Source organism: Schistocerca cancellata, chromosome 2 (genome assembly GCF_023864275.1).
Source record: "Schistocerca cancellata isolate TAMUIC-IGC-003103 chromosome 2, iqSchCanc2.1, whole genome shotgun sequence".
Lineage (NCBI taxonomy): Eukaryota > Metazoa > Arthropoda > Insecta > Orthoptera > Acrididae > Schistocerca > Schistocerca cancellata.
In genome coordinates this window covers 896806139-896829758 of record NC_064627.1, presented here as the reverse complement: position 1 = coordinate 896829758, position 23620 = coordinate 896806139, and positions in this window count along the sequence as shown.

The window sequence follows — 23620 nt, the reverse complement described above, 5'->3', positions numbered from 1 at the left end:
ACGAAACTTTCCTCCACACCGAGCGGTACAAAAGGAACATGCATAACCCACTACCTCTGAAACTACCTTGCTACTCTCCCATGCAAACCACACATACTTAAATTACATGACATACACCACACTGCAACATGGAATACGACATAAGGAATAGTCACAACATTATAATCACATCACTTTCAGCTTTCCCACTTCAATTAGTATTCATCCCAGTTCCACACGACACTGCCCCACTTCGTAACTTTTCTTTCCTACTACGAACTCTGGACGTTATATGCACTTCTTCCTGTGCAATGAAAGCCAAGTGGCGTTGCTGGATAGACGGCTGACTCACCTTGCTTCTCTCTCTGAGTATTATAGTTTGAGTCAAGCGTCACACGGAAACATAACACGCAAACTAATATTAAGAACATATTCATCACACACGCGAGTCCTCAACTGATACCTTGGACGAGTACTTCTCTTTATACTTTGTCTCATACACAGATTGAGACTCACACAGTACTCACCACGTGGAAGTACTCGTCTCTAATTTCAAGTCCTGCACACGCCATTTCTTAAATATTTCCAACTTATAGTACACACGCTAGTAATTCAGCTTAACTTAAGCACTCGGAAGTATTTCAACTTATTGCTACACGTGGTTCATTGTGACCGTTGGTCACTTCCGAAGATTACTACGATCCCATTAATATTACCTGCCTGACATTTAATTCTCCTACAAAAGTTCATGAAATAGAGAAATTATTATTTTAAACTACTCTTAAGTATTTCACATGCATACCATGTCTCCACTCTTTTGTCCTTACGGGGCACGCCTAAGACAGGTCTTACCAACACTAGATCCAGCGGCAGAGTGTTGAAACATGGCCGTTCTTCAGGTCATCTCGCACCTCTGTCGAGGTAGGGGAAGACCATGCTATCGTATTGGTCAGCCACATTTCAGGCGCTCAAAGCTCCGGTAAGTTTCATCTCTTTGGTTCCACCAAAGGTGGCCAAAGGATCGTCTCAAAGATGATCATATATTCACATTCACTATCTGCGGTTAGCAGACGACCATACATTAATTCATTTCACAAATCTCACCAAACTGGATGTAGGGATTTATTTTGTGGGAGTGCACATGTGATCAATTAAATAAATAAATTGTCATTGTTTCCCACACTGGTATCCGGCTTCGCTGTATTAATTGAAATTGAGTTATTTTTACAAAAAATATGTTGTACTGACAAGAATAACGAAGAACGTTGTACCTATTTTCAATGTCGGGCTTTACTGTACCCTTTCAACATCTCTTAAACAGAAAATACGCAAGGAATATAAGAGCTGCACTGCTAATAAAACACAAAAACGTAAGTACGTAACATGACGCCCTGAGGGTCTACATTGCAGCAAAATCTTTGCAATAGTATTGTGTATTAAGATTGGTTGAGAGTTTAATATACAGGGTGAGTCAGGAGGAAAGGTACATGCTTTGAGATGCGATAGTATTAGTGATTCTGAACAAAAACTTCATACGGACATATGCCGCCGGCCGTTGTGACCGAGCGGTTCTAGGCGCTACAGTCTGGAACCGCGCGACCGCCTCGGTCGCAGGTTCGAATCCCGCCTCGGGTATGGATGTGTGTGATGTCCTTAGGTTAGTTAGGTTTAAGTAGTTCTAAGTTGTAGGGGACTGATGACCTCAGCAGTCAAGTCCCATAGTGCTCAGAGCCATATGAACGATATATGACATACGGCCCGTTGCGAATGGTTTCCGAGATAGCACACGTTTAATACCACTTTTGTAAGTTTTTCTTTAATAACTCGAAAACCGCACACTTCAACGAAAACGTGTCTCAGTACACAATTGAACTAAATTAAATTTGCTATTTATTTTTTGTCTAGGACTAACAGTTTGTGCGGAGATATCGCGAGAATATAGAAAATCTCGCGCGACTCGCGTGAGCTGTAGCTTAGGTACATTTTGTAGACCAGTTTGAGATAGTTTTCCGACTTGATAAGCCACGAGCGCCCTGTATCAAAATGTTGGTCTCAACTTCCTCTATATTGCTGTGGTACGTTGTAAACAATGGCATTGAATAATACAGAAAATAAACAGAAATATACATTAAAAGTGTCCTGTCTCGGAAACAATTCGGAATAGGCCATATGTCCACATCAAGTTTTTTGTTCAGAATCAGTGATGCTATCACCCGTCAAAACACCTACCTTTCCTCTTTACTCACCCTCTATGTACAGCGTCGCCCTAAATAGATCAGTCGTCTGGGAATGTTCTAGACCTGTTAGTGGCACATTTCATACGACACTCCTCGTCCTATGTCAAAACGGGCTATGTACGTACAGCCTGATACTTCAGCAAACCTATACACGCGTTTTTAGTTGTATGAAGACTGTAGATATATGCCACGTGATTCTTTTTGACAAATTAATGCGAAATGGCATTTTTCAACAGATATCCATGTTAGGGCCAGGAAAAGAGTTACTCAACAATGGAGATAGACATTTCAATCGTAAAGATGAGATAGACTCTGAATTACTTACAAGACTTTCAACCGTGGTAATGCCACCTGTACAGTGGCCAGCCTGCGTCTGCAATTTTTCGTTTATGATAAAGTACTATCGTTGGAGTGGGCCAGGTGTTGCACATGATCTCTGCTGAAGACAGTGTCTCCAGTATCATGGAAAGTATGGGCCGCAAAATCTTATCGACAAGGTGCAGTTCTCTGAACGTACTCTGAACACATATTTCAACGCGCCAGAATACTGAGGATTTTGAAAATTCTGTGCGAATAATAGGCTAAAGCCAAACACGTAACCCTTCAATATTACCTGAAACGAAATTGCATGGGTGCTGTCATATTCCCAGATGCTCATGAGGTAACAAGCAATACACATTGTATGTCAACTTCTTGTATTTATTCTATTTTGATACTGAAATAAACAAGGGTTTCATGTGTAGGGTAATCCCAGCACGTGGCACCAATGAATTGTGTTGTAAGCTTCAGTCTTATAAACTATACTGTTCATGTTGTAACTGATACTTCTATTATGACAACAGTATAAGTAGTTTGTAGGAAACGTAATACTTAATGAAATATTCAATATTTAAGATTCCATAAACCTTCGTGTACCTGATAGTTACCAGAACTTAATGTAGGACTGACGTATTTCATTCATTTGAAAGTCCTCATTCTCTTCCTTGTATAAAATAAGTTGTGTTTTTTTTCTAAATTTTTTAAGTTAGTAAATGTCGTTAATAAAAAAGTTGTTTCATAGGCATGATGATTCAAATTTTTTTAAAAATTTCAAAAATCAAGTGTTATTATCTTGTAACCTTAATTTCTCTATATTCAAAATGTGTAATCCTAGTAGCAGAATATGTTAGTTAAGAAACAGGCGTGGCATTATTAGCTGGGGGGACTACATCTGGGGCTGTCCGACCGCTTGTTACACTGAAGAGCCAAAGAAACTGGTACACCTGCCTAATATCGTGTAGGGCCCCCGTGAGCACGCAGAAGTACTGCAACACGACGTGACATGGACTCGACTAATGTCTGAAGTACTGCTGGTGATAACTGACACCATCAATCCTGCAGGGTTGTCCATAAATCTATAGGGGTACGAGCGGTGGAGATCTTTTCTGAACAGCACGTTGCAACGCATCCCAGATATAGTCAATAATGTTCACATCTGGGGAGTTTGGTGGCCAGTGGAAGTTTTTAAACGCAGAAGAGTGTTCCTGGAGCCACTCTGTAGCAATTCTGGACGTGTGGACTGCTGGCCGGTGTGGCCGAGCGGTTCTAGGCGCTTCAGTCTGGAACCGCGCGACCGCTACGGTCGCAGGTTCGAATCCTGCTTCGGGCATGGATGTGTGTTATGTCCTTACTGAAAGAACATTAAAGACCAGTGTATTGGTAATTGATGCCTCTTGAACATAGTAAAGAGAAAGTTAAAGTTAATGTGGCAAGAGAGTGAGTTAAAGTTAATGATGCTTGCTGAAAATAATTTTCCTAGTAAAACAGGTTATTAACATGTTGTTGCCAACTTCAAATTAGAAGTTCTTAAGACTGAGGCTTATAAAGTTTTGCTTCGTAAATGATCACATTACTGCCTGTTGTAAATCGCAGAAGGTGAGTCAGTATCTTACATATATGTTAATTTTGTGTCTCACTGTAGTAAAAGTGGAAAACTGCAGTTGTGAAACGTTGTATACTCATGTTTGCTAAGTGTTTGTCTCTCTTGTGTATTAGAAGTGCATATTCATAGTATAAAAGGATCCACAGTTCGTCTATTGTGTTAATGCTCGGTAACAAGTAACGGAAAGACCACTAATTATGAGAACCATAATTTCTTCATTCAAATGATAGTGAGAAGCAACCTGTTAGTGGATTCCAATTAACTTCCATTTCAAATAGTGAAGTATTCAACTGAGAGACACTTAACCTATGTCCAATTTATGATCCTGGAGGGAATGTTAATAGTAATGTTATAAAGACCATTCAGTTTGTGTAAGCCCTGAAAGTAGTAGTGTGTTTCGGTATTGTTATAATTTTGCAAATAGTTTGTGTTTCTCTATCTGTTAGTTTCAATCTTACCGTAAACATATGTATGTGTCAGAGATCACTGCACTCGCGTGTGGCCAAGTATAGGTTGTGTTTGTCCGTTAAAGTTACTCATAACTACTTTCTTAAACGAGAACGTTAATCTTTCTCTTGCCTCATTAGGCAGGCGACCGTTTTCTTTATCAGTTAAACAGTGCAGATAGGCAAAATTTCCGATAAGCCATTTCCGTTAGGTAGCAAAATTCCTCTCAGAGGGTAACACTGTTCTGTTGCTTTATACCATTATTACTCTAACAAAATAATTCTGTTTGCAAAGTGCCTCCAGTTTCGAGGTTATGGTATAGCAGTAGCAGACAGGAGTGTTATAGCATCAGAAACGTTGGTCAGGCGCACTTGAGAACAACAAGAAACTAGAGAGGAGAATCATCAGACAAACCCTACGGTCCAAACAGACAGAAGAAGGCTACAGACTGCAGAGTAGACAAGAGACGGGACAGGTATCAAACGTAGTACATGACATGAAGAAATGTCACCTGAAATTTTACAGGAATATCAAGAGAATAAGGGACACCAGACAAACTAAACAAATCTGTCAGATTTTCACGGCGCGATTGTGTAATAGTGTGCTACTGAGCATTCTGTCGTTTTACACATAAAATGGAAACTCGGCAGAACGCCCGAAAGGAAACAAACTTAAGAGATCTTTAAGAACGCAGAAAGCATTAAGAAAATGAAGTGGATCATCGACGTCAAAGAAGAACTGAAGGATGCTAGCATAACAGTCAGATATGCTATACAGACACAACTTATTCAAGTGAAAACTGAGTCACGACGCCGAGAACTTAAAAACAGAAACAAATTGGCCTGTATAAAGGATGAAAATGACTCAGAAGATGAAAGGAGTGTGACTCCTAAGAAAATCTCGCCAGCGGTTCTAGGCGCTACAGTCTGGAACCGCGCGGGTGCTACTGTCGCAAGTTCGAATCCTGCCTCTGGCACGGATGTGTGTGATGTCCTTAGGTTAGTTAGGTTTAAGTAGTTCTAAGTTCTAGGGGACTGATGACCACAGCAGTTAAGTCCCATAGTGCTCAGAGCCATGTGAACCATTTTTGAGAAAATCTCACATCACGTAGACGCTTTGAATGGTATGCCAGCGGCCCTGGCGCATGCAATAATAAAATGCACTCTAAGGGAAAAAAAGGACGCACCACTGCGGAAGGTGAAAGAGACAAAGATCGCGAAATGAATTTGCGTGTGTATGATAAATCCTTTTCCTCGAAAATTCCTGTGTTACCATAGACGACGTGTCACTGATCTCATTTCTGCTAAGACTGCAGTACACGAGAAGTGCGTAGTTGCTCCCACCGCCATGAGTGGAATCCATAATTTCTGAAGAACGTTTACCAACCTGCAGTCTCCTACAGTTGCTGTCCGCTGCTCTGAGAACAGCACGTACGTCTTGGAGCCCTTGAGGTTGTAATAAACTGTTACCGAGAAACTAGTATTGTATAAATAATTCAGTTTTGATTTGGTTTGTTTAAACGGGATGCCACTCGCTTTTTATTGGCAAAATACGAGAAACTGTACAAGTATAGGCCACTTTAGGAATCGCAAATAACTTCCATTCATTGACACATTCACAGAGAATAAATCAAATACTGAACTTCAAGTTTGCGTAATTACTATCAGATTAATTCTCCATGACATGTCCAAAAACAGAGAATGCTAATTAATTTGTTAGACGGTACCTGCCTCCCGAGACTGCCGAAACAGCGCTGTCCTTACCGGCGAAACACCTCGCCCTCCATCAAGTTACGCGTGGTCCGAAGATCCCCCAAGTGCTTCGTCTGCCTTTTAGTTAACGATTATTATTCTGCTGGTAATTAATGCTTTTGAAATAACCGAATGTTTCAGCCTACCATCGAGAAATGCTTTTATATGAAATGCAAGTAAATTCAGTGTTTAGATATCCTAATATTAATAACAGAAGTTTGTCGTTCTGGCGCTCTACTTCCGAACGCAGCACCCAGTCGCGGAGCATGACCACAATTTAGGCGCTCTTTTTTACGATACCCGTACCAAACAAACCATCTGTCATCGGTACCTCACTCCACATTATGTCATCTGCCCACTACTGCCAGCACAACTGCTCAAAGAAGAGTTTGTTGCAGCTGAAAATGATGGGTGTAAAGCCAAAAATATCACACATTCTCCTTCTGAGATTTCCAAAAATTAGTATGTTCTCACAGACAACACATTTTGTAAATAAGCAAATTTTTACACGTATATTTAAAAATTTTTCAGTCGCCATTTCTCGAGAGCCATATCATTCCACTACACTTCCGATTCGTTATTGTTTTTAATAACTTTACATCTACTTTCTATTTTTTTCAATCTCAAATAATTAATTAATTTATATAATTATAGACTTAAGTATTTTGTGATTAAAAACCTAATTGTTACCGTCAATTAATTCGTGTATAGCCTTATATCCCAAAATCGTTAATCATTCTATACTAATTACGTTATTCTTATAATAGTAAAGACTTTTGAGCTGTGGCGGCTCGGTTTGCACGCCTAGCTACCTCTGGCACCGGTTTCGATAGTCACCTCCCTTGCGACTTATCTTTGGTTTCCCTGGTTGAGGTGTGGATGCTCGGCGAGGTGGAGTGAGTTGTGAACGGCACGTGACGGGAGGAGGGCTGGAGCAGCAGTGCCTGGCGGCGGGGTTTGGTTGGGCAGATTTGGGATGGACAACACATATACGCAACCGGATCGCCGAGCGACTTGTCGAATGTTGGGCAGCCGCTAAGGAAGGTGACGAAGGTTGTGCTCTGGAGCTTTGGTGACGGGGACGTCTTTCTGTTATTTGAGAAGAAGTTAGAAGTTGAAACACGTATGTAACATAGCAGCGATGGCGAGGCATTGTAGCATCTGTGACCAGAGAGTATGCGCTTGACCGCGCGAGTGTTGCGAGCGGTTCTCAGTCTGTCAGTCAGTCGTTGCGAGTCTGTAGCTCTGTCTAGTTGAGGGTAGTACTCAGTCAGTAGTCGTTGAGAGCAGTTCAGTGGTAGTCGTCGTGGAGTACGCTAGTAGTCGTCATGCAGAGCAGTCTGTGGGCAACACTGGTCAAGATGCTGAATGAGGTATATTGTTAATTAAGGTAATCATCAGATAATGTAAAGTTTATTTATTGTAATTAATTTCCAACAAGTGCCCCAATAATAATTTTGATTTCAAAAGCAATTTTACAAAAAAAAATTTATTTAATTGAAGTTCCACTTCCCTTAAACAAAAGTCTCAGTTAAATTAAAAAAAAAAAGGAATATTATTATTTGCAATGCAGTTCCTCCAAGCAGTGCGGAACAATAAGAGCAGAAATGTGACTAACAGTTACAATGAGGTAAGAATTTAATTCTGATTTTTGTACAGGGCCAAAGACCGATATTTCGGTTTAATTGTATTTTCACTGCCACTGATTTTCATTACCACTGAATTGTTTTTCATTTTTTTATTTGTGAGTCAGATTGCTAATTTTTGTTTAATTGTCATTGTCAGTAAATTTCATTGCGGGAGGTTACACTTGGCTCCCATTTATTATTATATTATTTTATTTAAATATTTCTGTGGGGACGATATTGCTTCTTGGCTCCATTTCTATATAACATTGTCACGTAAAATTTTGTGGGGAGGTTACACTTGGCGACACCCAGTCCAGGATCGTATTTCGTTGAGAGTCTTTTGAAAAACAGTCAGATATCTGCTCTTATTTGCTTAGATATAATTAGGATTTGGCGCAACGCTTTTATTAACTTGTGACTTTCTTTCTACAGGTCAACGGCAATTCGTTGCTCTGTTGTATTTGTGTGTTGTTTTTGCATTTGTGTTTATTGTTTTGTGAATAATTGTGACTATTGTAAAAATGCCGCGAAAGACTGTGAATAGTGTATCGCGAGGTATTATGAATGATTTTACCGACTTAAACAACGTGACCGATAGTAATTGTGACACGCAGTGTAATGATGACAATCCTGCGTTCACTGACAGTCAATGCGTTCCAACCATTAATGATGACTTTTTTCTTAATGATGAACAAACGAACTCGGTTATGTCCTCTGTTGACTTGACGACAATCGATGACGCGGGGCGCCCTATTGTAATGAGCGCTGCCCAGCTTAACACACCCGATTTAGAAAATTCAAGTAACGTACAGACAAATGTGTCGAATGAAAATGGTCAGTGTACTGAAAGTAGGACGGATTTATTTAATTCCGAAATAGTGACCGACAGTGTACATTCGACTGACAAACCTTTTAGTAAATCTCAGAATAACCAAATGGTTACAGAAAGCGAAACAATTTCAGATCCACCATTAAACAGCACAGAGAATAGAAATGCTGACTTTGGGTCGAATCCAATTATGGCATTGTTGCTACAAATGACTAAGCAGTTTAATGAAAAATTTGATAAGAATTCTAAACAACAGAGTGAAGATTTCAGACAATTTAGGGAAGAATTTAAACAGCAGAATGAAAAACAGAACGAAAAACAAGACAAACTTAGTGAACAGGTCAAACAAGATAATGAAAAACTCAAACAACACTTAAATAAAAAATTAGACGACAATTCCAGACAGTTAAATGAAAAATTAGACGACAATTCCAGACAGCTTAGTGAACAAATTAGAGCCGTTGCCGCGCAGTGTCATGACACTAAGGAACAGTTGCGCGTGGAAATTGAGGCTTGTTCACGAAAAAATAGCGAAGAAATTAAGTCTGTTGCGCAGGAATTAAGGGAAATGCAAACTGCCGCAACAGAAACACTCAGAGACGAAATTAGCGGAGTCGCTAAACAATGCTCTGATAAGGCTACACAATTACGCGACGAATTTAAAGCAATGACAGCAGAACTTTCGCGCACAATGGATGAAAAGATCGACGCGAAATTCGAACAGCAGAACACTCAGATTAACGAGCGCTTTAATCAGCACATAGAAAACAGTAATACGCGTTTCCGCAAATTTATTCAGGATCAAAATAAAGTCAAACGTCAGGTCATGGAAACAATCACTGCACAAAGACAAGAAGACAAACGTAAAATGTTCGCGAAAGCGAAGACGTATGTAGACAATAATATTACTACAGTGTCCGACAAAATTAATACCATAGAACAGTTGAACGCGGAATTACGAGATGAAATTTCTGATCTTAAATCAAAAACAGATACACACGCAGTAAATATTCAAACAGTGACAGACAGATTCGAACAATTAGAACTAACACAGGATTGCGACGTCATCAAAGCTGATGTTAAAAAACTGAGCGAAACTACGCGTAAGTTGCAAAAACAGATTAATGCGTCCGATTCTAAAACCGATGATCAGGCAAAAATACTGACTGAAAAATATGATGAATTGGCCAGTCGTATTGATGCTATCGAAAGTGCTAATGACAATAAATCAGACGATACTACACCGATTTCATTTAACCAAACACCTGAATTTCAAAATTTACAGCAGACAATTAATGAGATCGACTCGTCTAACAACACGTTGCGTAGAAAATTGTCGAGTTTACAACAAGAAGTAACAGAAATGAAAAGTGTTTCAGTTAATAACACATCACAGCAGACGCCACTTTGCGAACATCTGTCAGACTCGTGCAATGCGTTTAATTTGGGTAATCTACAGAGAGTACGGGACTTAGATTCCGCACAACCACAGTTCAATAGATACTCTTACGATCCTGAACCTGTTGCATCACACAGAGACGATAATTTCGATTACAAACATTTTCTGTCAGTGAGAAAGTTTAAAGTTTTTAAAAACGATAGAACGCAGATTCACCCACTGGACTGGATTCAACAATTTAGCTTTGCTCTTCCACCGACTTGGCCTGTTACGCATAAACTTGAATTTATTTGCAGTTTTCTGGAAGGCGAACCGGCAACTCGTATGAGACCGATCGCGAGACAATGTTATTCAGTAGAGGAATTTCAGAATGCCTTTCTATCAGTGTACTGGTCGAAGACGACACAGCGCGGAATTAAAGACCAACTAATTAGTTTGCCAAACTATGAAAACTCAAATTTTCCCAGTGTAACGCAATTTTTTGAGCACATGGTACAACAAAACCAATACCTAAGTGAACCGTACAGTGAATCCGCACTTATACAATTATGCATCTCTAAATTACCACGGTCATTACGAGTGTCACTTTTAACTGGTCAGCAAAAAGAAAACATTTCAGCATTCAGGGATCTTTTGCAGCTTTTAGAAGTACAGCAATCTGATTATTCTTTTGTAAACAAAAACTTTTCATATAATAACCAAGGTCAACAAAAGTATAGCAATTATGATCAGACACGTAATTTCAATAGGAAAGATAACAGACGCTTTAGGAACGACAACTACCAGAACTTAAATCACAGACAAAATTCAGATTATCAATATCGTCAAAATTTTCAGCAACAGGAAGCACATTTTGGTAACAATAGAAGTTTTCCACCGCAACAACATCAAAACCAACCGGGTAGTATACGTAACCAACAATGTAATGCACAAGGTCAACCAGGCTTTAATGTTCCGCCGCGTGCACATATAGTCACAGATACAAGAAATAGTAACGTACGACAGCAAGGAAATAACTATGTACAGAGAAGACAGTATTACAATTCCTATCGCAATGCACCGTATAGGAATGACTATTACGACAGGCGTAAAAATAATGAGAACAATTTTCAGCGTACATCTAACAACAGTCGGACATACCAACAGCAAAATTTTACACAAGAACCTATTCTCATGAATGAACCCGACAGTAGGTATCATCCAGAGCGTAACACGTCTGGAAGAAGTAATAGAACGGTTCAAATAGTAGAAATGCCACAGAATCCTCCTAATAATAATAACACGTCAGATAGAATCTGACTAGATACTGTACAGGACGCATCTTCCAATAACACAAGCACTACGTTTGACACGCAAAATGTTGTTCACGAAAATGTAATTACTTTTGACGATATCAGAGACACTCTCTTGCAGGAAAGACCATTTGTTCAGAAAACTATTTCACATCCTGTCATCGAAATTAAAATTGGTTCATCAAAATTCTCAGCAGTAATTGATTCCGGATCACCTATATCAGTAATAAATGAGGAGACTTTTAACGAGTGCAACAAAGAGAATACTTATCCGATATTACCCTTAGGCAAAACAAAAGTGAAAGGAGCAGTATCGAGTAAAGGAGTAGACGTTAAATTACAGACGCATTTATCATTTTGTATTGGAGGTCATACTTTCCACTCTAATTTTTGGATTGTTCCTTTGTTGACAACAGACGTAATTTTAGGTACGAATTTTCTGGTACAACACGACGCAGTTATCGATTTTCAAAATTCTTATTTAATGCTAAAGGATGAAAATGTACAACTTGCTTTAGAATTTCAGCACTCTTTATCTGCGGAAGAACAAACAATTAACCGCACAGAGGTCATTTCCGCAACACGTAACATAGACTGTAATCCCGCATTGTTCACGAATACGTACGTACACAACGATAATACTCCAGACGAAGCTGACTACGACGTAATGCAAATGATTTCCGATAAAGTTAGACAAAGCAGTGCAACTACAGACGACGAACGAATGCAACTACACAAAATTCTTTTACAGCAAGCTCCAGTTTTTGACAACATTCCTGGTACTATGTCCGGATTTATGTATGAATTTCAAGTGAAACAGCACGACACATTTAAAGCAAAGCATTATCCTATTCCGTATATTCACAGAGAACAAGTTAAAAAAGAATTGCAGGATATGCTTGATCAAGGAATTATAGAACCAGCAGTTAGTCCGTACATAAACCCGTTACATATTGTTAAGAAAAAAGATGGCTCACTTCGCCTCGTACTTGATTCACGTCACATTAATGACATTATTATTAATGAAACAGATCGACCACAGACACTAGAGGAACTTTTACAGAAATTTCATGGTACAGCTATTTATTCTACATTAGATTTGAAATCGGGATTTTGGCAAATTCAACTTCATCCAAATTGCAGAAAATATACAGCTTTTCTCTGTTTCGGCGACTGTTATCAATTTGGTAAATTACCATTCGGCTTAACTATTTCTTCTGCAGCTTTTATTCGCGGTTTGAACACAATACTTCCGACAGAACTTAAGGACAGAATTACGACGTACGTAGACGACATTCTTATCGCAGAAGCTAACTGGTCTGATCACAATCTGATTCTTGAACAACTGTTACAAACTTTTCATGCACAAGGACTTACAGTTAATCTTAGTAAATCGCACTTTGGCAAAACTTCTATAAAATTTCTTGGACACGTTATTTCAGCGGAAGGCATTGCACCTGATCCGGAAAAACTTCAAGCTCTACGTGACATTACTGTTCCTACGACAAAAAAGCATCTACGCAGTTTTTTGGGCTTAATTAACTTTTTTCGAAAATTTATTCATCACTCTGCTTTAGACACACCTAGATTATGTCAACTGACAGGCAAAAACACTATTTGGTCTTGGGATAAGCAAGCACATTCTGAATTTGTGAACTTGAAACATGCTTTGTTGAATGCTCCACTTTTATCGCACCCAGATCTTACCAGAAATTTTTCCATTGCCACCGACAGTTCCAACACAGCTTTAGGCGTACACATTTTCCAGGAAATTGAAGAAGATGGTTCGATAGTAATTAAAAACATCGCATTTGCAAGCCGCATTTTGTCACCTGCTGAACGAAATTACTCCGTTACAGAACTGGAAACATTATGTGTTGTATGGGCTTTTACGAGATTTAGACATTTTCTTTACGGAAGACATACCACCGTCTATACAGACCACAGAGCGATACAATTTTTACTTTCAGCTAAATTCACACACGATAGATTAAGCAGATGGAAACTATATTTACAGGAATTTAATTTTACAATAGTTCACATTCCCGGTACGCAAAATGTTATAGCAGACGCACTATCGCGTTCTCTCAGCAACAATCAGCAAGACGTAGCAACCAACTTCTGCAAAACAAATTTCAGTGTCATGTACATTCAGCAAGTAGCATTTGAAAACTTTATTTCGTCGTCATTACAGGACATAGCACAAGAGCAAAGTAAAGACAACGTGTGGAAAGAAATTAAACAGCTTTGGCAAGATAGGAATAATGTTACCATTAGAAACCATTACACTGTACGCAATGACATTCTATTTCGCCGCTCTCATCCTGACAGCAACAATTGGTTATTATGCATCCCTGACGAACTGGTTAACAAATTAATTTGGTACACTCATTTAAGTTACGCACATTACGGAGCACGAAAATGTTTTCTTATATTGAGACAGAACTGTTATTTTAACAACATGGAGAAACGTATACGACGAGTTTTAGCGTCATGTAAAATTTGCCAGAAAGCTAAATCAGACACCACTTCACATATTCCTCCTTTATATCCCATTGTACCTGTTAAATTAAGACACATGGCCGCAGTAGATATTTTTGGTCCGATTCCGAGAACTAACAGAGGTTTTTGCTACATCTTTGTCGCTGTTGAGCTCACTTCAAAATTTGTTACTTTCACTCCGTTACGCAAAGCTACTGCTAAAACTGTTTCGAAAGCATTTGTAAAACATTTTCTATTCCATGTAGGGCATGTGTTGAAAGTAATTTCCGACAATGGATCACAGTTTCGATCTGCTATATGGACACGCATGTTACGAGCCAGAAACATTTCTCCGATCTATATATCCAAATATCATGCTTCTTCGAACCCTTGTGAACGATTAATGAAAGAAATTGGTAAACTGTGTAGAATATACTGCCACAAAAGACATATTGATTGGGACACACACATACTCTCATTCCAAGATGTAATTAATTCAATTCCAAATGAATCCACTATGCTATCTCCGTCTGTAATACTGAAAAACGTTGAACCACCAAACAAAATTAAGGAATTTGTAAATTTTCCTACATCTCGTCGCTTACGACACCACGAAATAATCGACATTGCACTGAACAACATCAAACGTGCCGCAGAGCGCCGGAGAAGACAGCAAAAACAGGTTTGTACACGCCGCGACTTTCACGTTGGACAGAAAATATTAGTACGTACACACTACTTATCCAGTAAATTAAAAGGTAAGTGCAGTAAATTTGAACTTCTATACGCAGGTCCATATCGGATTCGCAGCATCCCTCACCCCAATGTTGTACACGTCGAAACTTTGAGAACCAGAAAATCGAAAGGCAACCACCATATCTCAAACATTAAACCGTTTATTGAATGAAATCACTTTATGATTTAACAAGCTATAATGCCATTTGCTAATTTTATGATCACGTATGCAATTATACTCTCATGAATACTTACTGATGATTATCGTATTTTTTCTTGGCAAGTGCTCGGCAAGGTAAGGTTAGCAGGTCGCTTTTCTTGTCGTTACACATCAGACCATGCACATTTTCCACTTTTTATGTACGATTGTATTCCAGTTTTGTTTGTATGCACTGTGAAATAGTTAAGATATAACACACACCAGTCGACTTTGACATTTTTTTTTGGCCTTATGACATCTCAACATCGTGACTTTTACATTTTTTTTTTTGCTGCTGCATTGTGATATTCCGTATACATTTTTGCCTTTGAACACTGTCTGTGCTTTCGACATATTACGTTTTCTGTTATGTTATGCTGTATGCTTGATTCTGTTACCGTTAATCAGTAATTATTTAGTGGGTATATGATTTGAATGCAAGATATTAATCTTTGTTCATCATTTTCAGAAAGAAATAACGTGTAAAGAAATAAATTCAACAGAAATGGGAATTTCACCTACGGAATAAACGATAGAAGATGCAATAACTTTATGAGGAAGAGTAAATGGATCAGGATTAACAAGCATTAACAAGAATATACTATACTCATCGTAGAATAGCAGTCTTTAACTAATTTTTTCTTTCAGAATACAAGGTGATTGATGCAGGCTGTCGGACAGAACTACACATCTTAGTTTTAGTGATGAAATATGCTAGAGATAAGGAATAGTTGTGTAATGAGTAATGAAGTGATTTTTGCAGATGATAATGAGTGATGATGAATAATGATGAAGAGTGTGCTGCTATGGATAATGAAGTTTTTCTTTACAGGTGATGATAATGATGGAGTTATGAATAATGAAGTGATGAATAATGAAGTTTTTTCTTTACAGATGAGGATAATGTTGAAGTTATGTATTTATGCTACATAGTTATTTAAGTATTTGTTGCAGTTTGTTTTGACAGCAGGTGTTATATTGCATAGTAGGATGACGGAAAGTTTTGGAAAGGACAGCTATGGAACACATTTTATACACATTTCACTACTTGTTAATTCGAAGTTCACTACTTTTCAGCATAGTGTGCGTTTCTTCTTTCAGGTCAATAATCCATTTTGTATTTTTTTCCAGCAGAAGCTTTTCAAGATACTTACTAAACCTATTACTTATTATACCTGTTCTAGTACTTGCATTTATTTTTTTTTACCCATTTGTGTCTATCATTTATACATGTGATCACATTACTGCCTTGTTTCACAATCTTGCTACAGCTGACACATGACGAATGACGTTACACATTTTTCATTTACAGGAACAACCCACTACCAATTATTTTTTTTCTCTCTTTTTCTCTTCTGGCTTTCTCTTATAATTACCAAACGCAATGCATTGCTAACAAAAAAAATGTATTACCAGTCCCAAATAGTGATACCAGTTTGAGAAAGTTCTGAATAATACTGATCAACTCTGAATATTATGTCACTTCAGTAATGACTTCGTAATGATACGAAAAAAATATATATATAAAATAATGCCTTGTAACTGGCTAATAACTGCCACTGTTTATTGTAATGAGACTACTTATAATGCCCATGCTTATTAATGCTATGACTGTAATTAGCTGATTTTTAATAATGACTTCGTAATGATCTGAATAATACTGAATGATGAACATTGTTTTATTCTATTCAATACTTGATGGCCACTGTGTGCCAATAATTAATGTCAATCAATGAATTATGTTATTAATTATGCCATTAATTAGCTCTTGTTTTCAATGTTGATACTTTGTAACTGGAAAGGAATGTGATTGTTTAATAATGCTTTGTAATTAGAAGAAGGCTAATGATTCTTACTATATTGGAATGACAAATAATTAATTAACTATGCCATACTTTGTAACTGGAAAAGAATATGATTTTTACTATATTGAAATGACAAATGATTAACTGTGCTTTATAATTGGGAAAGAATGCGATTGTTTCATAACGCTTTGTAATTAGGAGAAGGCTAATGATTATTATTATTGAAATGACAAATAATTAATTAACTATGCCATACTTTGTAACTGAAAAAGAATGCGATTATTTAATAATGCTTTGTAACTAGGAAAAGAAGGATACTGATTCTATGTAAAACAATTAATGAACATTTTCTGTAATACTACATTCATGGTACAGAAATGATCAACACTGGGCTATGAATGCCGCAAATGAAAACTGTAATTGTCAATATTATGTGACTTAATGTCCTTCACCTCATGAGCTAACTACCCTAAATTACTGCAATGTCCATTTGTCCTGTCTATCCTAGTGATCATGGAGCACTACCTTTGGGTTTGCACTACTTCTACGTTGGTGTGCCTTGTAAAAGCGTGGTGTTGACACGACATGCTGTCCACCACCATGAGCGATGAAGACGTTATTATGGTTCCACTGTTTGGTGTACCTAATGTACTGCCAAAATGAGAACATGAAATATTACTACGAGAGTTCAGTGTCTTGGCTACACTGGTAATTTCTGATGGGAAAAGAACTTCAAATTGTGTCACTTGGTGTTGTACTTCTGTGGAAAGATATGGACTTTCAGAACAGCTGTGTGCAATCTAAAGTGCTACAACCATGATGCAATCCTTCCCTTTCCTATCCTAATTCTTGTCACATAGTGAAAATAATTTTTTGCTAACATTATTTATGTTCATGACTATACATTTTTTTTGATTCGCTGAACTCCAGTGCGAGTACAGTTATGTCACTTGTCGATATGATTTTTGCCATTATGTTTATTTATTGCAAAAATACCTAAGACATTTTTTCGATTTGTTCTCAAGTACAGTATGTGCACTCTTGTCTTTTATATTGTATATACAATTTTTTAGTATTTTATTTTAATGATATGTTCTGAACTACAGTGCATGTGCACTTATGTTGTGTATTAATATGTTTTCTACTGAACTCCAGTGCCTGTGCACTTTTCTCATTTTTCAATATGATTTGTACTATTCTGTATATTCAATACTTCAATGCGTATGCACTTATGTCATTTGTTACTAATTGTATATACATTTCATCATTTACTGATATGTTCTCAACTGCAGTGCATGTGCACTCATGTCACTTGTCAACATAATATTTTGCCAGTCTGTTTATTTGTTCTGAAAATGCTAAAGAATTTTGTCTGTGCCTGTGCACTTTGTTATCTGTCAAATAATTTGTATATACATTTTTCTGATTTGCTACTATGTTTTGTACTCACATTTTGTCTTTGTCTGATATATTTTGTACTTAGTGCGTGTGCACAACATGTAATTCATGTACTACATCTAAATATTCTGTAAGTTGTAGAAGTTTGTTAATTAAAGAAAAATTTTGCCGCGCTTGGCAAGTCCAAATGACTCACCATCGCTGCCAAATTTTTGCCCCCCCAGTGGAGGGTTATGAAACACGTATGTAACATAGCAGCGATGGCGAGGCATTGTAGCATCTGTGACCAGAGAGTATGCGCTTGACCGCGCGAGTGTTGCGAGCGGTTCTCAGTCTGTCAGTCAGTCGTTGCGAGTCTGTAGCTCTGTCTAGTTGAGGGTAGTACTCAGTCAGTAGTCGTTGAGAGCAGTTCAGTGGTAGTCGTCGTGGAGTACGCTAGTAGTCGTCATGCAGAGCAGTCTGTGGGCAACACTGGTCAAGATGCTGAATGAGGTATATTGTTAATTAAGGTAATCATCAGATAATGTAAAGTTTATTTATTGTAATTAATTTCCAACAAGTGCCCCAATAATAATTTTGATTTCAAAAGCAATTTTACAAAAAAAAAATTTATTTAATTGAAGTTCCACTTCCCTTAAACAAAAGTCTCAGTTAAATTAAAAAAAAAAGGAATATTATTATTTGCAATGCAGTTCCTCCAAGCAGTGCGGAACAATAAGAGCAGAAATGTGACTAACAGTTACAATGAGGTAAGAATTTAATTCTGATTTTTGTACAGGGCCAAAGACCGATATTTCGGTTTAATTGTATTTTCACTGCCACTGATTTTCATTACCACTGAATTGTTTTTCATTTTTTTATTTGTGAGTCAGATTGCTAATTTTTGTTTAATTGTCATTGTCAGTAAATTTCATTGCGGGAGGTTACACTTGGCTCCCATTTATTATTATATTATTTTATTTAAATATTTCTGTGGGGACGATATTGCTTCTTGGCTCCATTTCTATATAACATTGTCACGTAAAATTTTGTGGGGAGGTTACAAAGTGTAATTGATAATAGGGAGAGTGATGTGGTGTCACCGCCAGACACTACACTTGCTAGGTGGTAGCCTTTAAATCGGCCGCGGTCCGTTAGTATACGTCGGACCCGCGTGACGTCACTATCAGTGATTGCAGACCGAGCGCCGCCACACGGCAGGTCTAGAGAGACTTCCTAGCACTCGCCCAGTTGTACAACCGACTTTGCTAGCGATGGTTCACTGACAAAATACGCTCTCATTTGCCGAGACGATAGTTAGCATAGCCTTCAGCTACGTCATTTGCTACGACCTAGCAAGGCGCCATTACCAGTTACTATTGATACTGTGAATAATGTACCGGCCAGAGCAACGTTCACCATTAATGGATTAAAGTTAAGTATTCCACCAGCTACGTCTGTTTTTTTCTAAATTCTAATTTCCTTGTCCTGTTCCAGACCTCACGCCAGCCTGCGTGAGCTAAAACGCGTGCCTTTCGGCTTCCTCTAGTAACACGGTGTTGGCTCTCCTGCCAACCACAACAAGTGATTATGGACATTCTGGTCCAGTGGTGTTATCGTTAAAAGGAAAATAGGCGGAATATTATTGTGTCTTGTTCAGTGATTAATATATATTTGTTTGTTCTGCAGTGTGCCTTGGTTTGAGAGTGGCGAATCGTTGTTAGTGCGCCTTCTTTGAAGCCACGCGATTCTGTTAATTGGTAAATCGCTTGTGTGCACCCGCTTTGGGTGCGATGATATGAACTAAAGTGGTAACACCGGTGAGTGGCATTGTTCCCGGTGGCAATGTCATGGTGCTGCATCAGGTACTGGGTATGAATTGGAAATCTAATTATGAATTAGCAAAGTATTTTTATTCTAACCTACGTGTATGTATTTTAGCCATAACTTAATTACGTAGGGCTACTACCGAGTGAAATGTTCTGCCTTGATTAAGGGTTTAACTGCAACTGCTCTGTTTGTACCTGCACCTTGTCAGTTACATGTACTCGCTTATCATCTTACCTAGACTGTGGCGTATGTATTTGTGTACGACAAAATCCATTCTAATTATCTCTGTCAATCTTAGAGTGTTTCCCCTGATCTGATTAAAATTCAGGCATATATACACTCCTGGAAATTGAAATAAGAACACCGTGAATTCATTGTCCCAGGAAGGGGAAACTTTATTGACACATTCCTGGGGTCAGATACATCACATGATCACACTGACAGAACTACAGGCACATAGACACAGGCAACAGAGCATGCACAATGTCGGCACTAGTACAGTGTATATCCACCTTTCGCAGCAATGCAGGCTGCTATTCTCCCATGGAGACGATCGTAGAGATGCTGGATGTAGTCCTGTGGAACAGCTTGCCATGCCATTTCCACCTGGCGCCTCAGCTGGACCAGCGTTCGTGCTGGACGTGCAGACCGCGTGAGACGACGCTTCATCCAGTCCCAAACATGCTTAATGGGGGACAGATCCGGAGATCGTGCTGGCCAGGGTAGTTGACTTACACCTTCTAGAGCACGTTGGGTGGCACGGGATACATGCGGACGTGCATTGTCCTGTTGGAACAGCAAGTTCCCTTGCCGGTCTAGGAATGGTAGAACGATGGGTTCGATGACGGTTTGGATGTACCGTGCACTATTCAGTGTCCCCTCGACGATCACCAGTGGTGTACGGCCAGTGTAGGAGATCGCTCCCCACCCCATGATGCCGGGTGTTGGCCCTGTGTGCCTCGGTCGTATGCAGTCCTGATTGTGGCGCTCACCTGCACGGCGCCAAACACGCATACGACCATCATTGGCACCAAGGCAGAAGCGACTCTCATCGCTGAAGACGACACGTCTCAATTCGTCCCTCCATTCACGCCTGTCGCGACACCACTGGAGGCGGGCTGCCCGATGTTGGGGCGTGAGCGGAAGACGGCCTAACGGTGTGCGGGACCGTAGCCCAGCTTCATGGAGACGGTTGCGAATGGTCCTCGCCGATACCCCAGGAGCAACAGTGTCCCTAATTTGCTGGGAAGTGGCGGTGCGGTCCCCTACGGAACTGCGTAGGATCATACGGTCTTGGCGTGCATCCGTGCGTCGCTGCGGTCCGGTCCCAGGTCGACGGGCACGTGCACCTTCCGCCGACCACTGGCGACAACATCGATGTACTGTGGAGACCTCACGCCCCACGTGTTGAGCAATTCGGCGGTACGTCCACCCGGCCTCCCGCATGCCCACTATACGCCCTCGCTCAAAGTCCGTCAACTGCACATACGGTTCACGTCCACGCTGTCGCGGCATGCTACCAGTGTTAAAGACTGCGATAGAGCTCCGTATGCCACGGCAAACTGGCTGACACTGACGGCGGCGGTGCAAAAATGCTGCGCAGCTAGCGCCATTCGACGGCCAACACCGCGGTTCCTGGTGTGTCCGTTGTGCCGTGCGTGTGATCATTGCTTGTACAGCCCTCTCGCAGTGTCCGGAGCAAGTATGGTGGGTCTGACACACCGGTGTCAATGTGTTCTTTTTTCCATTTCCAGGAGTATGTATATATATATATATATATATGTATATATATATATATATATATATATATAAAAGTTTATTTAAGTTTGGCTTTAACTATTTGTTTTATCTAAGGTTAGGAGTAGCATTTACATTGCTGAAGCGAGTCTCATCATTTGTGAGTGTCTGTTCACAGTTGATTGCAAAACATGCGAGTCTACCTTGGTGTTTGCAATCGTGACTTCAGGGGCCACTACCTTGGCGGCATCCTGCCCAACGCCCGAGATTTAAGCGCTTTGCGGCGTCGTCTGTCATACATAGGAAAAGTTGAGTAGATGTCTTGGTCCTTGGAGCCATACCTGGGTTGAACGACTGTCGCCAGGGTTGTAGGCTTACTATTATAATCTCAGATGCTTTGTGTTATTGAATACTCTTTCCTTTTGCTTATATTGGTAAATTTCAGTAGTTCTGATGGTTTTCATGATTGTTATTAACCTGGAATTTAATTGATCAGTATATTTCACTTACATGAATGTTAATTTGGTGAAAACGACGACTATCTGATAGGTCTCCCTTCCACGTGTTGATGATGGATTTCTTATCTCGAACCCGTTACCTGCGTTTCAATTTTCAACATATCATTATTCTGCACCTTTATTTTGGTGGTAGTCCTTCGTTAACTTATGGGTATAATCTATCATTTCTACTAGACTACTCTGTAGCACTCCACTGGCTCCTACCCAGTTTTCAATCATAAAATTTTATACAGCTGTTAATCTACTATCGGCGCATTGGCGTCCATTAAATTCAATAAAATATTTCTCGTGAAGAATTAACATTGTCATTCACTTTTGGCACATTGCCGTTTTTTAAACTGACCAACTATTTGTTCCAGTAAGTTACACGTTGTACAGCTACTATCGGCGCATTATCTTCCTTTCCTTTCGAAAATTCTTTACACTTTTCCTCACTATTACGTCGGCACCATACCGCTCTGCACTTGTTTGTGTTTGAAAGCGTCGTAAAGACGTCCAATTCACGTGCTTACAATATAAAACAAACAGAAGAACTGCACATTTGACAAATGTGTAGAGACGGAAGATTATTACACACACACCTTTTACCAGAGCGTATGCAAGCAGGCCACAAAAGCAAACATCAAACCATATTGATGATTCTGTTGTCCATTATGTGGTCTTGCACTGTGAAACACCAGACTTCCCCAACTGGTGTTGAATTTAACAACTGTCAGTCCATTTAGCCACCTCCAACCTCAGCGCACAGCTCCAGTACAATTCCATGTAAAGACACAAAAATCCTTGTCTTGGTTTCCTAGTAAGTCAAAACCAACTTCAAACAAACATTTTCACACATTATTACAATATAAATGCATAATATGTGATGTTTTGTTTTGATTTTGGCTGTTTATAAACAATGTCACTGTTTATATTATACCACGATTTAAATCTTACATACGGAGGCTTACAATTTCGATTCACAGATATATTGAGAGAAACATTTAGAATCGTGCTTCAAGCACAATGCACAAAGTCTCATTTACCAAATCGCAGTATGAAAGTCAGTAGAAAAATAAGGTCATTACATGAATACAGTTCCACTAGTACGGTTTGTAGCAACAGTGACTCACAAATATGGGAGGCATTCCTCCTATATTTGAGTGTCACTGTTGCTACAAACCGTACTAGTGGAACTGTATTCATGTAATGACTATGTATTTTTCTACTGACTTTCATACGAGAGCATTATGTGATTTTGTAATAGGTAGGGGCTAATTACCTCACTCTCAGCTACACCTTTATTCCTTTAATATACGTTCCTTTCATATTCAAAACCAGTGTGTGTCATTACTCTCTATATCAACAGAAGACATAAAGTCTGAAAATGAGTCGGTGATCATAATATGGTACTTTATTTTACAGGTCCGTTTTGATCACACAAACTTTTACACTTCACAATATCGGTTTCGGCTA